This window comes from Chiloscyllium punctatum, chromosome 20 (assembly GCF_047496795.1).
Source record: "Chiloscyllium punctatum isolate Juve2018m chromosome 20, sChiPun1.3, whole genome shotgun sequence".
Taxonomy (NCBI): domain Eukaryota; kingdom Metazoa; phylum Chordata; class Chondrichthyes; order Orectolobiformes; family Hemiscylliidae; genus Chiloscyllium; species Chiloscyllium punctatum.
Window position 1 is genome coordinate 12,563,619 of NC_092758.1, and position 15,119 is coordinate 12,578,737.

The following is a 15,119-nucleotide window of genomic DNA, read 5'->3' on the forward strand; positions in this document are numbered from 1 at the left end:
CCAAACTGAGGGTCACAGATATAAATCGGCTTACAGCAAATCTGCAAGGAATTCGGGCAAAATGTCTTTACCCTGAGAGCAGTGAGAATGTGACCACAGAGGGGTGGCTGAAGCAATTAGTATTGATACATTTAAGTAAAGGGATGCTAAATAAAACATGATCAGAGAGACAAAAAAAAATCCAAGGTAGACACGCAAGAGGCTAGAAGAACACAGCAAGCCAGGCAAAATCAGGAGGTGGAGAAGTCAACATTTCTCCCAACCTTCTTCAGGACTGGGGGTGGGTGTAAGGAGAGCTGCAGATAAAGTGAGGGAGGGGGCATGTGGAGATGGTGTGATGAGATAGGAATAGGTGAACACAGGTAGAGGGTATGAACTGGTTAGTCGATGGGAGGAATGAATCTCGTTGGTGACTGGAATGAAGGGTCAGTCAGAGGAACCGAACGGAGGGTGAGGAGCTGGGAAGGGATTGGGAGATGGGAAGACAGGTTATTTGAAATTGGAGACTGTTGAGCCCTCCAGGCTGTAGGCTTCCCAGGCAGAAGATGAGGCATTGTTCCTCAAACTTGCAGTCTGATTCACTGCAGCAATGGAGGAGGCCAAGGATGGTTGTCGGAAATGAGGTGGGAAGGGGAATTAAAATGGGCGGTGACTGGGAGGTCAGGTTGCCTACTGCAGGCCCGGCTGAGATGCAGGGCGAAACAAATAAAGGTGGATGAAGAGGCCATGGGCTGGCATGAATCACTTGGGGCAATTTTCCTCTATGGACCTGCAAACTTTGAATAATTCTGTGTGAAATCACAGTTTGTTGTTGCCTATACTCAATTCAACTCATTCATTTATCTGAGGGGATGTGGGAGGAATGGGCAGGAAGTAAATTTGGAGCCTTTATTCAGCTCTAAGTTGCAATTGCTTTGCAGACAGAAACCCTGTGGTTATCAGAGGCGATTAAGATAAATAGGTACTCTTGAAGGCTATTACTACAATTTTTTTAAATCATGCTGGTTGAGGCATATGGGAGTTGCAAGCAGTTCTCTGACCTTCCAACCCCTGATGCCAATTCTCCCAACTCCACTCCCTCCTCAACCCCTGCTGGGAATATTAGAGGGCAACTGGTCATGCTTTGACCCACAGTATTTGGGAGTTTGCACGGAACCTAGACAAGGTAGTGAAATGGGCAGACAGAAGCAGGAACAATTGACTGTTGAGGCTATGCATTTTGACAGAATGAATAAGGAGAGATAATCTGGACTTAATGTCACACTTATAAAGGAGTATATGAAAACAGAGGTAGCAGGGTGGGCGTTCCTGCGTATCGATCTTTGAAGGTGCCAGAAGTATTGAGTGTGAGATTAGTGAAGCACATGACTCCATAAATTGAGGCATTGGATACAAAAGCAGGAAGGGTATGCTGCACTATAGAACAAATTCTGGTTCAGCCACCAATGTAGCATTGCATCCTGTTCTGGTTACCGTGCTTTAGGAGGGATCTGAAGGTCTTTGAGAGGCTATGGAGGAGTTGTATCTGAGTGGTTCCAGGTTTAGAGGATTTTAGTTACAAGGTTAAGATGGAGAAGCTGAGATTATTCTCCCTGGAGGATATTATGGAGAGGCGTTGGCCTGGAGATGCTATCAATCCAGAGACCCAGGTAATGTTCTGGGGGCCCAGATTTGAGGTAGATGGTGGAGTTCGAAATCAATAAAAATCTGGAATTAGGAATCTATTGATGACCGTGAAACTATTGCTAATTATCCTTTAGGGAAACAAACTGCTATCCTTACCTGGTCTGGGCCTACAAGTGACTCCGGACTACACAGTAATGTGGTTCATTCTTAAGTGCCCTCTGGGCATCTGGGGATGGGCAATAATTACTGGCCAGGCCTGTGATGCCCACTTCCTGTGAATGAATTTTGAAAAAGAGATTATGGGGAAGATTTGATCGATAGATGATATGTTCCAATAAGATGGACAAAATATTCCCATTAGCTGTGAGGTGTTGCTGGAGAGGTTGGGGAGGGAGTGGTGTTGGTGGGGGCACAGATATTGGGTAAAGAATGCATTGGAGGTGTGAGGAACAACATTCTGAACACAGCGACGGGCAATAATCTGAGACAGGCAATTCCCAAGGATGATTGAAGTGGAGATAATGGTTTTCAAAATAGAATTGGAGAACTTGAATGAAATAAACAGGTCAGGACTGCAGTACTCGAACAGGTGACTGTGACTGGATTATTCCACAGGGTGCCAGCACAGATTTGATGGGGCAAATGGATACTTCTGTGTCATAGTGACTCTGTAACAACGTGAGAGTTGGAGCAGGATTTGGAGTTTGTCTTGAGGACATGTCAATTGCAGTATCGCTCAAGGGCCGTACCTCTGTCTTATCCTCTCTCTCTTTTTTTCTTAATTTATTCAACAAAAAGTTCTTCTCTCTCCATTCCCAGGTTCCATTCTGGTAGCTTCAAGATATCACTTGCCCTGATGCCAAGGAGTCAACACACTCTCAGACACTCATGAAGCACAAGCACAGAGTATACAATCTAGCTCACTAAATTTTGTATAGCACCTTCGATAAGCTCAGGGTGGCCCTCAGTTGTGATATGGAACATAGTGTTGAAATATGGGAAATAAAGAAGCCAATTATGCAGAGCAAGGTCTCATAAGCAGCAACCTGATGGATGATTGGATCTACTATCTCTAAGTATTCTTTGAGATGTTCCTATATTCTAAGAGAGACTACATTTCAAAATGAGGTAGCTCATCAGCTACTAGAAAATGTGAAGGTCACAACAGGCGATATAGAAATTCAAATTAATTCTTTATTTCAACGTGGGCAATTGATGAAACTCTGTTTCTGCTTTTAATAGGAAGGTTACTAAACTTGCCATAAACCCCTTAGAACTGAAAACTCCAAGCTCTCCTTTCCCACAAGCTCAGTTTTTATTGATTCAATCATTATGGTCCAAAAAGAGGCCATTCATCCCATCATGCCTGTACCAGGTGAGCATCTCACTTAGTCCCCTTCAAACTGTGCTGTAATGTTTTATGTTATAGTGTAGGTTAGTTGGGCTTCAGATTGGTTTCACAGGTTGGCGCACCATTGAGGGCCAAAGGGCCTGTACTGTGCTGTAATGGTCTATGTTCTATGACTGCAGCCTCTGCTTAATCCGGTGCCTTCATCGATATTCAACTAATTCCAGTTTGAATGCCTCCATTTTAACTTGTCTCCACCACACCATCGGGCAGTGCATTCCAGACCCAAGTTGCTCACTACAGGAAAATCAAGCTTCCCTTCATTTCATTTTTGCTCCTTACTTTGAATCTATGTCCTGTCATTCTCCATCCCTTCACCAAGTGGGGACATTTTTTCGTGTGGAGCTCTTATGACTTTGAGTGCTTCAGTTAGAACCCCTTTCAGCCTTCCTCTCTCTGTGGAGAACAGTCCTAACTCCTCCAATCTATTTCATTTACCTCATCCCTGGAACCAATCTCATAAACCTCATCGACATTCTCTCCTATTCCATTTGCGTGTTTCCTAAAGTCTAGCGATGAAATCTTGCTGATCTGAGTGAGGCTTAAATCCTGATCACCCTGTGGTTTCCTGCTCCCTCATTGCTCAAACATTTGGGTGGAATTGTTTTGCTTTGAATCTGTTGCACCTCATTTTCTTTACTTCGGCCATAAAATAGAAACACCGGGCTCGTGGGACTTTTGAAAAACAACTGTTTTTCTTTGCAGTAACCTTACTCCCACGTCTCTGTGGGTTTCATTTTATTCCCAGACACTGATGAGTCGGTTAAGCACACTAACTGTTTGTTTGCTTGTCACCCCCACAGATGGGCTGTGTCAACATCTTTTCTCTCTTTTAAAACAGATCCCGTATTTTTTCCCATGTTTTCTTTTCCTTGTGTGCTTGGCAGGAAAAGGTTAGTTTATTCAAGAAATGTTTAGGATACTTGCCGGAGTAGTTGCCAACTCTGCGTCTGTCTTGAGAAGGATTGGCATGAGCATCCACCATGTGGGTGAGAGAGTGTTGCTTGTTAGTGTAAGTGGGGGTGGGAAGGAGGCAGCTACGATTTGAAACATCGGGAAAGGCTCATGCCTGAACAGATGTCTTTTTCCAAATCACGTCAGAAAGTAGCTTTTCTTTCTTCTTTCCCATGGGATGGGCTGGATGGATCACCACTTGGTGCTCATCCCTAATTGCCCTTTGAAGTAAGAATCATGCTTAGCTGTTTTTGGTAGCCATGATGCTGTGGTTCTGGTGTCACCTGCAGGCCAGATTGGGTGGAAGGTGACAGATTTCTTCCTCCGAAGAATTGTTCTTGAACCAGATGTGTTTTCTGACAATCGATACAGAGGTATTGCCGTGTGATTTGGACAGGCTGAGTGAGAGGACAGTGTAATGTTGATAAATGTGAGGTTATCCACTTTGACAGCAAAATTAGGAAGGCAGATCATTATTTGAATGGCTGCAAATTTGAGATAGGGGAATGTGCAAGTCCTGGGTATTCTTGATTAGATTAGAAAGTAAATGTGAAGATGCAGCAGGCAGCAAAGAAGGCAAATGGTATGTTGGCCTTCATAGCAAGAGAATTTGAGCACAGAAACAAGGTGGTCTTGCTCAAATTACACAGGGCACTGGGGAGACCACATGGAGTAATACAGTCATATAGCACAGAAGCAGACCCTTTAGTCTAACCGATCTATGCTGAACATATTCCCAAACTAAAACAATCCCACCTGCCTGCTCCTGACCCATATCACTCCAAACCTTTCCGATTATGTATCCATCCAAATGGCTTTTAAACATTGTAATTGTACCCACATCTGCCACTTTCTCAGAAAGTTCATTGCCTCTTATGGCTTTTTTAAAGCTGTCTCCTCTCACCTTTAAAAAATGTGCCCCCTAGTCTTGAAATCCCCCATCCTAGGGAAAAAGACAACTACAGTTAACTCTATCCATTCCCCCAATTTATTTTATAAACTTTTAGCAGATCACCTCTGAGCGTCTTTCAATCCAGTGAAAAAAGCCCTAGCCTTTCTTTATAACCTTCCATAAATGGCAACATCCTGGTAAATCTCTTCTGAACCTTCTCAGTTTGATAATGTCCTTCCTATAACAGGGAGACCACAACTGGAATCCAGAAGGGGCCTTACCAATGTTCTGTACAACCTCAACGTGACTTCCCAACTCCTATATTCAAAAGACTGAGCAATGAATGCAAGTGTACCAACTGCCTTTTAACCACCCTGTCTATATGTGAGGCAAACTTCAAAGAATTATGTACCTGCACCCCAGGTCCCTCTACTTCTACAGCATTACACAAGCCCCTACTATTAATTAAGCCATACCTTTGTTTGTTGTACTGAAAAACAATACCTCGCATTTATCCAGCATTCCATCTGCCATTTTCTAGCCCATTGACCCATTTGATCAAGATCTCTTTATCATCTTCGAAAACCACCTTCACTGCCTACAATGCCACAAATTTTGGTGTCATCCACAAACTTACCAACCATACCTTCTATAATCTCACCCAAATCATTTCTGGAATATTGTTGAATTTTGGCCTCCCCTCTTTGAGGAAGGATGTTGTTGCTATAAAGGGAGTGCAGTGAAGTAAAGGGATGGCAGGACTATGTATGAGGAGCACTTGAGTTGGCTTTGATTGTATCAACTGGAGTTTAGAGGAATGAGGGGGAATCTCATTGAAACCTATAAAATTCTAACAAGTTGGACAGGTTATATGCAGGAAGGATTCCCCCAGTGGTGAGAGTCCAGAACCGGGGGTCATAGATAGGGATAAGGGTTAAACCATGTAGGTCTGAGATGAAGAGAAATGTCTTCACCCAGGGAGTGGAGAGCCTGTGGAATTCACTGCCACAGAACATGGTTGGGACAAAAGATTGTGTTTATAAGAAGGAGGCAGATAGTGTTCTTGTGGCTAAAGGGGTGAAGGAATATGGGGAATGGCAGGATTAGGGTATTTGAGCTCGATCTGCCATATTAAAGGGCTAGAATGGCCATCATGTTTCTATGATGACTGCTTCAGCTGCTTTGCTACTCAATATGATCATAGCTGATCATACAGTTCAGTTCCCTGTTCCCAATTTCTCCCCCATACAACTCTTAGGACTAAAGAGAACAAAGGGTATCTAATTCCTTCTGGAAAACCATATTTTGGCCCTACATGCTTTCTGCGGCAGAGAATTCCACAGACTCACCACTGTCTGGGTGAAGACATTTCTCATTATCTCACTCCTGTGGCCTATCATACGTCCTCAGACTGTGACCGGACAGTCCAGAATAGGCTCATCAGGAATGTTTTTCCTGCACTTACCCTGTCTAGTTCTGTTACAGGTATCTATGAGATCCCCCTCAATCTTCCAATTCATTGATTTCTATTCCAAATTCTATCAACTGAATTTACTTTTTATCAAGTGCGCTAATGGTGTGCCCCCTTTCCAGACTGGATGTTTGATTTAATGGTTCATATATAGTCTCACTGCACCATTACTTTAAACAGCTTGAAACCCAGCAACCACTGCTGGATGGTCTCAACCTTAGGAGATTTGAGGAGCAATCTAATCTAAATGTTTAAAACAAAGAGGATTTGATTGGGTAAGTAAATGTGGAAAGAAATGGAAACAAAATCAATTCCTTCTGTTATGGGTGTCCAGAATGAGGTGGAGTGTAACTTTAAAATAAGAGTTTTACAACTGTAATGGATTAATACACTGTGAATGCTAACCTCTATGCAAAATGTATCAAAAGTGTAAACATTTACCTTTTAATCACCAAAATGCTCCCTTTTGTTTCTCTTTGTTGCTGGTATTTTGAACAAAAGAGAATTTCACCAGGTTTCTTTGATCAATTGAAAAATAACCAATTTATTATAAATAAGTTCAACATTTAAACAAATGGAAAATCTGGATAATAGCCAAATCATGATTTAAATTAAACTTCTATCCCCCTAATCCCAAACACATGCATTCACATGAGAGGCAAGCCAATACAACTCTACAAAGATGATATGGGTTTTTAAAAAGAGGCATTTGGGGAAAAATGCCCTGGTGGGGTCAAACACAGGGGATTGAAAAAGGAGGACTTTTTTTTGATTACTTACAGTGTGGAAACAGGCCCTTCGGTCCAACAAGTCCACACCGACCCAGACCCATTCCCCTACATTTACCCTTCACCTAAAGCTACGGGTAATTGAACATGGCCAATTCACCTAACCTGCACATTTTTGGACTGTGGGAGGAAACTGGAGCACCCGGAGGAAATCCACGCAGACACGAGGAGAATGTGCAAACTCCACACAGTCTGTCTCCTGAGGCGGGAATTGAACCCGGGTCTCTGACGTTGTGAGGCAGCAGTGCTAGCCACCATGCCGCTCACAGTCCAGTTAATCTCCCGTCATTGAAATCACAAATATGATAGATTGATCTTCAAATCAGACTTCTCTTCTGATGAGAATCAATTAGAAGGAACAGTTCCATTTTCAGAGTTTGAGAAAGTTAAAGTATTGATTTCTGAAACTTACTCACTCAGGTTCCCAGAATACATTTTACAGAGATATTTACACCCTTTCCTCTTGTAAGATTTTCTCTCAGGTAAGAGAAATATCTTTCTTTTTGTGATCAACTTCTTGAAGGTTTGGTCCTTCAACCAGCACACCTAGATTTTATACCCTACAGTGTGGAAACAGGCCCATCAGCCCAACAAGCCCACACCAATCCTCCAAAGAGTAACCCACTCCCTTCTGCCTAATGCACTTAGGGCAGTTTAGCATGGCCAATTCACCTGACCTGCACTTCTTTGGATTGTGGAAGGAAACCCACACAGACACAGGGAGAACATGTAAACTCCACACAGAGTTGCCTGCGGCTGGAATTGAACCCAAGTCCCTGGTGGTGTGGGGCAGCAGTGCTCACCACTGAGCCATTGTGCTGCCCTACTGTGAAATGGCAACTTTAGTTCAGAGGCAGTTACTAGGCAACCTTCAGCAATAGGCCCCACAAATTCAGCAATCATAAGCCATAAAACCCAACTTGACTCATTTCAAAAGGACTTAGGCCTCATTCTTTCCACAAAGTCAGCTGATTGATTTTTGTAAATATTAGATGACTCAAAACACACTTCATCTTTTAACTCCAGTAATTACTACTGAACATGACTCTTGGAAATCACATGTCCCTTCTAAATCCTTTCAATCTAGAATGTTCATTCAGCTCCATATTCCAGTTCCTCATAACCCTTCACTAAAAATGTGTATTCCTGACAGGAGCTCAACTCAGAGATTTGTTGCATTCATTCATGGGTCATGGATATCGCTGGCTGGGCTGGCATTTAATACATGTCCTGAATTGGCAGGGGTCAGCTACCTTCTTAAGCTGCTGTACTAAGAAATATTTTGAGACATGTAGAGGATTAGAAATCCAGAAACCTGTCCCCCAGTGATTTTATGAATGCTGGGATCAAATTTGGGACTTTGAAGTCAGATCAATAATGCAGCATATTTTAAAATTGCTACAAAATTAGGAAGGATAGTTAGCTCATTTGACTGGACAGTTAGTTTGTGAGGCCAACAGTGTGTGAATTCAATTCCTACACTGGCTGAAGTTGTCAAATGGATACTACCTTCTCAAACTTACCCTGCACCTGTGGAGTAGTGACCCTCAGGCTAAACTACCACCAGTTCTCTCTCCCTCTCTCTAATGAGCCCTCCAATGACTTGTTCTTTACAGAACAGAAACAGGCCATTCTGACCAATTGATACATGCTGTTTTTTTCCTGTGCTCCACGTAAGCGTTCTTCTCATATGTACCAAAGGTAAGTAACAAGAGTCAAGATCAGCAGGAATTTGATTGATTTGTAAAGCAGGTTGAAGAGACTAAATGGCCTCCCCTTTCTACCATCCTCCAAAATTAAACACATGTAGTGTTACCTGCTTTTATTGGACACTTTCCTCATGATTTTATCATATTCTGTGACTGCATGAAGAACTGACTTAAGAAGAATTGTAGCTTCAAGTCAAACTTCAGGGAATTGAGCACTAATGTAAGACTGCTGCTTCACTGCAATACCAACAGTGTGCGACACTGTCTCCTGTACCATTGCTCCAATCAGACATTAAACTCTGAGGCCCTGTCTGGTGGCTGTAAGAAGCTGTGGCACAATTCATGGAAGACCAAGAAGTGCTGCCCAATATTTTGGGCTAATATTTATTGACCACCAACATTGGTTCGCTCAGTTAGCTGGATGGCTGTCTTATAATCTAGAGTGATATAAGAGCACAGACTCAATTCCCCCAGTGACTGAATGAAAGACTATCCTTCTCAACCTCTCCCCTTCCCTACGGTGTGGTGACCCTCTGGTTATCCACCTCTACGTTATCTCCCTCTACTGGGAGAGTAGTCCAATGGTGACTTTATCATTTTATTCCCATGTGGTCTCTACTCACTCATTTAATCTTTTGATGACAAATTTCCAACAGTAATCAAGCCAAACTTAATGATATTCATCCATCTTCACAGCTACATAATTCAATTCTAATCTCCTTCCCCAACCAGTAGCAGTTCTCTCAACCTTAGGCTAATCAAAGTTCAAAAATCACACAACACCAGGTTATAGTCCTACAGGTTTATTTGAAAGTAAAAGCTTTTGGAGTGCTGCTCCTACATCAGGTAACTTCGTTAGGTCATTTGGACTAATCAGGCATTGTGAAAGTTGATTGGATCTTTGATCATTTCATTGTAATCCAATAAATTCAAATCACATACTTCATGATCATTAAATGTCTCCTAAATGCAAATGATATCTGTATCCTGAGAGAGTGAGTCTCTGTGATAACTTTGTCCAGTGACTCATTACTTGGTGTTTACTGTGTACATGGAGAGATTGGTAAAGCTGGGATTGTTCTCCTTAAGGCAGAGAACAGTCAAGAGGAGAGTTAACAAAGATATTCAAAATTGTGAAGTGTTTTGATGGATTAAATAAGGAGAAATGTTGTTCAGCAGTAGGGGGGACTGTAACCAAAGCTCAGATGTAAAGCAGTTGTCAAAAGAGGTGACATGAGGAGGTATTTATTTACTCATTTAGCTGTTACAATCTGGATTCTCCTGCCTGGAAAGATAGTGCAAACAGATTCAATAGTAACTTTCAAAGGGGAATTTAAAAAGTCATCACAAATGCCAGGCAATGACCATCTACAATAAGAGACTACTTAATTTGACAGTCAATGGTGTTACCATCACTGATTCCTCCTCTATCCCCAATATCCTGGGGTTACCATTGACCAGAACCTCAACGCATTACATAGATAAAGTGGCTACAAGAACAGGTCAGAGGACAGGAATACTACGACAAGTGACTCACCTCCTGACTCCCTAAAGCCCACCTACCATCCACAAGGCACAAGCCAGGAGTGTGTTGGAATGCTCCCCATTTGCCTGGATGGATGGTGTAATTCCAACAACACTCAAGAAGCTTCACACCATCAAGGAGAAAGCACCACTCCCACAAGCATCAACTCCCTCCTCCACCCATGTTCAATTGCAGCACTCTGTATGATCTACAAGATACGCTGCAGAAATTCACCAAAAATCCTTAGACATCATCGTTCAAACTCACAACTACTTCCAGTGAGAGGGACAATGATAGCAGGTACACGGGAACACCAGTACCTGAGAGTTCCCCTCCAAACCACTCACCATCCTGACTTGGAAGTATATCACCGTTCCTTCAGTGTTGCTGGGTCAAAATCCTGGAATTCCATCCCTCAGGGTATTGTGGGTCTACCTGCAGCACATAGATTGCAGTGGTTCAAGAAGGCAGCTCACCACCACCTTGTCAAGGGCAACTAGGATTGGGTCTTTTTAAAAAAGTTCTGGCCAGCCAGTGATGCCCTCATTCCATGGGTGAATAAACAAAAACATCAGGGTGCACAGAATAAGGGGTCACCCATTTAAGACATAGAATCCCTACAGTGTGGAAATAGGCCAGGAGGCCCAATAAGTCCACACCAACCCTCTGAAGAGTAACCCACCCAGACCCATTCCCCTACCCTATATTTACCCCTGACTAATGCACCTAAACTACACATCCCTGAACACTATGGGCAATTCACCTAACTTGCGCATCTTTGGATTGTGGGAGGAAACCGGAGCACGCACACAGGGAGAATGTGCAAACTCCACACAGACCTGAGGCGGGAAGCAAAGCCAGGTCCCTGGTACTGTGAGGTAGCAGTGCTAACCACTGAGCCACTGTGCCTCCCAGAAGTGAAAAAGGCCTTCTCTCAGAAGGTGGTGAACCTGTGGAATTGTTCATGACAGAGGTCCATCAAGGACATGAAGTGTATTCAAGGCTAAGATCGACAGATTTTTAATCAGTGAGGAAATCAAGGGTTATGCGGAAACAGCAGGAAATTGGAGTTGTGAATTAGCCGATCAATCATGATTTTATTGAATGGTGGAGCAGACTTGAGGGGCTGAATGTCCCACTCCCAGATCAAATGGTTTTAGGGATGAACTGATACCTCCCAAACCTCTTGATTTCAAAATCGAGACAATTCAATTTTCAGGCACAAAACAGAAGACTGTGTGTTAAAACATCTCCCCCATCGAGGCTTTGCTTAGCAGACTGGATGAAATCTAGACACTAAGGGAGTTCAAACCTGATCATGGGGGCATTTCAGAATCTGAATTCTGAAACCAAAACAAAAACTGGCATCAGTACAAACAACCGGGGAAACTGTCCAATTCATGGATTAAGAAAACACAATTTCACCAATTCCTTTTGGGAAGTTAACCTACCATCTGTGCACAGTCTGAGCCATATGTGACTCCAATCCTATATCAATGTGATTGTCTCTTAATTGCCTGCTGAAGCAGCCTAGTAAGACACTCAATGGTGTCACTATCTTCAAGAGGGTAAGTATGAGAAATATGCAGTAAATGCTGTCTTTGCCAGTGAAGCCCACATCCTGGGAACAAATTATTTTTGTAAGAGAAGTAACTCACACCCCCTTCTAATACAGAATGAAAGCAAACCAATTTGGCACTTAACTAGAGTACACTTATATTTATGAGGGGTTCTGGAGATCTAAGGGAAAGAGAAAACATATAAGGAATCTGGGTTGTTGCTGCTGCACTTCAGGGAACAATCATTAGGTTATATATATCGAAGGCAGGAAGTAATTAAGTGCTGTTCCCCTGACCCCTGCTATGAGCAGTTGGAAGTGTAGCAAAGTACGAGAGAGTTTGAAGAAGGTTCAAAGCTTTGGCTAAGGTTGAATTTTACTGTGATTGTCATGGCAACCACAGGCTTACGTGATTTTGAGAACTTTCTGCATTTCTTATGAACATAAAGGCCAGCAGAAGAGAATGCAAGGTAACAGCAGTGGTGAGGGAGATCAGTCAAAAGGGAAAGAAATACACCAACAGAGGATGTGGGATTGTGAGCCAATTCTGGCAATCAATGTATTCTTGAATCACACTGTGTGCTTTTACAGAGAGGCCCAGGAATTTTGGGAATCTGTGGATTTCCCACTGAAGTTGATACGAAGCCAAGTCTGAATCTACAGGGAGGATCAATCTTGTGTCTCGGACCTCCCCCTGCTGTACTGAACCATTCAAAGCAAGGAAAGCCATGTCTGAGATTCTTAGATTATCCTTCCACTTATATTTTCAAGCCTCAGGATTTCTAAAGGGTCTTTCCAGACAATGAAGGCATTGCTTTAAAAAAAAGTAGTCACTTTTGTAAGAAACTTCAAAATGTTTGTGCATTTAGAGACTATTCTGGATATTTGTCTGGTCCATCAGCAGGACCTCCTGCTTCAACATCCAAAAGCTGACCCCACCCCATCTCTCAACTTAAATTCATAACATCATCCACTACAAAAGAGGCTCTTCATCCCATCAAGTCTGCATTGCCAAAGCTTTCTTAAATCGGTGGAGGCTGGTACATTTACAATATTTAAAAGGTGTTTGGATGGGTATATGAATAGGAAGGGTTTAGAAGGATGTGGACCAAGTGCTGGCAAATGGGACTAGGTTAATTAGGATATCTGGTCAGCATGGACAAATTGGACCGAGGGGTCTGTTTCTGTGCTGTACATCTCTATGACTAGAGCCACTTTCCAGCACGTCACCTGTAGCGTGATATTTCACGTGATATAATATTTCAAATGCTCATCCAAGTGCAAGTTAGCTGATGCACAAACCCTTTTCCAAAATTTTGTTGCCTGCATACTTAATTATGCCAATCTTCCTTACCTTTCATAGGCTTTAATTGATCTAAACCTCTGCTACCTGCAATCTAGGTCATCTCAAATCCCTTCTCCCCTCGCCCTGCTCGATGTTAGATGTATCAACCTTGTTTTCAGATTGCTCCAGCCTCCTCCAGCCCCACAACTCTCCCAGACGACTGACTATAGCCATCCCTTCTCCCAACCGTTTTGCTATGGTTTGGGCCACAAATGAATGAGGGTTTGCCCCATACTTATGGGCAAAGTGATTTGCCATTGCCCTCTGCATGGACTAACCAGCAAACTCACCCATGCTTGCCACCTGTCACTGCAGCTATTGGAAAGACTTACAAGCTGATAATTATGATACAGACTGTTTGGCATCGTGCATGGCATGACAAAGGCATCGTGCATGGCCACAAGTCCTGATGCAGGGCTTCAAACACTCAGAATCTGGTCGAGAGGACTTTACCCTCTGCACCACAAGATCTCCTGCTTCAGAAAACTACGGTCCTCCAATTCTGGTTTCTTGAGCATCCTCAGTTTTGATCCACCTGAGGATGGATTGGATGCTGTCCTTTGCAATAGTGGAGTCCTAATTTCTGGAATTCTCTCTCCAAGACTCTGTATCCATTTCCTCCTCGAAAGCGTTTCTTAAAAGCAACATTTATGAACCAGCTCTATGTTCATAAGTGCTAATGTGATTCAGTGACAAATTTTATTTGATAACCTTCCTGTCAAGTGCCCTGGAAGGTCACATTATGTTAAAAGGTGCCATGCAAAGTTGTTGAAAATGAGCAGCCAATTTCCAAACATCAATCCCTCGCATCTCAGTAGTTGTGGTAATCGCCAGGTCATTTCATCTTTGTGATGTTGGTTAAGTTTTCAATTCATTGGAGTGAACACTACTGCTCTTCATTGAAGTAATTGCCAAGGATTCATCTTCCACTACCTGAGAGGACAGACGAGGCCTGGTCTGGCATCACCTCTGAAAGGTAGTGTCTCTAGAGTGGGTCTTGAACCCATAACCCTCTGACTCCAAGAGGTACGTCTACTCTCGCAGCTAGAGCTCAGGTCCCACCCTGCCTATTAAAAAGTAGAACAGCTTGTCTTGGGCATCACTGAGGCTCACTGTTATGCTATGGGTTCATCTATTCTTTGGAGAAGTTCAGATTAGATCTCGATGTGAACTCATGATCAACATTGATATGACTTAGCAGCAGACATCTCTGTCTTGAGCTGCTTTAGTTCCAACCTTCTAACAGAATCTCTCTGACATGACTACCAAGGTCACAGTTACATCACAGTACCTCAGATGCTCATTTGCAAATTCCTTAAATCCGATCTCTAAACTATTGGCCCAAACAAATGATTTGGCATTCCTGTTATAAAGAATCTCACATCTTGAGATAGTCCTTCACCTTGAGTTCTCCTTGAACTAATCTACTTTGAACCCAAGCCCTTTTAATGTGGGCAATAAAACCAAATGCTAAAAGAACACTAAACCACAAAAGGTACTACTACATCAGATAACTAACTGCTTGGTCAAAGAGGTAGGCTTTAGGGAGTGATTAAAGGAGGAAAATGAGCTGGAGAGGCGTAGAGAAGGATTCCCACAGATTGGGACTCTGATAACTGAAGGCACGGCTTCTAATAGTGAAGCAATTATAACTGGGTATGCACAAGGCCAGAATTAGTGAAGAGCAGATTCCTATTGGATAGTTGTAAGGTTGGAGGAGATCATAGACTAGTGAGGGGTGAGGTAATGGATAGATTGGAAGATAAAGATGAGGAATTTAAAGTCAAGACATTCCTTGACCAGGATCCAATGTGAGCACAGAGGTGATAGGGAGTTGGGACTT

At 42.8% G+C, this 15,119-nt stretch overlaps 1 protein-coding gene across 2 annotated transcripts in view; it reads left to right on the forward strand.

The window, feature by feature from the left end:
• pdgfrb (platelet-derived growth factor receptor, beta polypeptide) overlaps positions 1 to 15,119 on the forward strand; it is a 95,838-nt gene that overhangs the window by 19,548 nt on the left and 61,171 nt on the right. The gene's annotated exons all lie outside the window — the stretch shown is intronic.